The sequence below is a fragment of the Chiloscyllium plagiosum genome, chromosome 21, assembly GCF_004010195.1.
Source record: "Chiloscyllium plagiosum isolate BGI_BamShark_2017 chromosome 21, ASM401019v2, whole genome shotgun sequence".
NCBI lineage: Eukaryota > Metazoa > Chordata > Chondrichthyes > Orectolobiformes > Hemiscylliidae > Chiloscyllium > Chiloscyllium plagiosum.
Genome location: NC_057730.1, coordinates 29,082,898 through 29,084,587, shown reverse-complemented (window position 1 = coordinate 29,084,587; position 1,690 = coordinate 29,082,898).

Below are 1,690 nucleotides of genomic sequence, written 5' to 3'. Positions count from 1 at the left end.
CTCTCATCCTCTCTCTTTACAAACACTTTCTGTGCCTCTCTTAACAATTCATCTAATGGTTTTTCACTCCATCCTTCTATCTCCTGTATCTTTCTCTGTATGTCTGGCCATGCTTTTGTCACAAAATGTACTTTCAAAAGACCCTGTGCCACTGGGTCCTCAGGGTTCATTCCAAAATATTTCCGCATTGAGTCCCTTAATCTTTGCAAGAAAGCTGAGCGAGTCTCATCTTGCTCCTGTCTAACTTCAAAGGCTTTAGTCAAATTCTGTGACTTCGGAACTGCCTCTCTTATTCCTTTTAGAATCAGGTCTTTCAATTCCCTCATTTCTTCTCTATGCTCCGGGTTTTGGTTTTCCCACTGGGGGTCTTTGAGGGGAAACTTCACTTCTCCCTGTCCAGCATCCCCATCTCCAATCGGGTGTTCCCTGTCCCATATTTTAATGGCAGCTCCTCGTATAAGTCCCCTTTCCTCCCCAGTAAATAGTATATTCAAAATAGACATTAACTCAGCCGAGGTATACAGACTGGGCCCCAGAAATTGATCAATTTGTTCAGACAACCCCACCGGATCCTCAACCAGGACCTTCATTTCCTTTTTAAATGTTCTGACCTCCCCACTGGTGAGGGGGGCACTTACAAACCCAATCTCTTTGTCCCCTATGGGTACCTCCCGAAGGGGATAAGTCGTTACGTTCTTCCCCTTTTTCTTTTGTTTTCCCCCCTTAGACTTTGATTTAGATTCTCCGGAAACCTCCTCTACATCTACTGTAGCTTCCCTTTCTTTTGCTGAGGATTGAGGGTCAGGAACAACATCATCTCCATCCACTGCCCCTTCGTCCTCCTCTGGTGAATCATCTGTTCCCTGTCCGTCTGTCCTCCTTCCCCATGTTCACCTAACCTGATTTTATGGTACGGGGGGGGCAAACAGTTAAGAGGATCCTAGGGACTAGGTGGGGCAGAGGGGGGAATCCTTTGTCTTTACTAACATCATTCCCATACTGCCCTTCCAACAGGACGCATAGTCCGCCTCCTCTTGACTAAAAGGTTGTTTTCCATTCACATACAAACCTAAATACTGACAGACCCAATCCTCGTCCGAACCAGAAGACAGCCGGACGAAGGATTGGTTCTTTGGTCCATACTAAACAACAATATTTAATCATTGTCTTTTTATCTTTTGCCCTTGTACAAGTATTACTTGTCCAATCCCGCAACATCCTCCCCACGGACTTTCAGGAGGAATGTTACCAGGGACTCTTTCTTCCTTCACTCCGTGACAGCTACTCTGCCTACCCCCCATTTCCCGGGACCCTCGCTAGTCCCTCAGCGAGTAAATATCTCTTTTCCCGGCCACCAAGGCAATACTTAAAAGTCAGGTTTCTTACCTTGGTCTGTGCACAGAGTTGCCTGGCCCCTTTGTCTTCTATCGAGCTCCCATCACTGTCTGATTCAGATGTCTCACTTGTAGGATTCACACCAGTCACCCAAGGGAGCAGACCAAACCGGGACACGAGACCGCTCCTCAATGGGGAACGGGACGCGTTTTCCCAGTGTCCAAGGCCAGCCACTCCCCCTGGCGATGGAAGAAAATCCCAGACGAGCCCCCAATTGTGAGAAACAAAAGCTCACTCACTTCAATAATTTCAGTCCGAGACCAAAAATCTGAAACAGTAGTGCCGTTTATTTGAA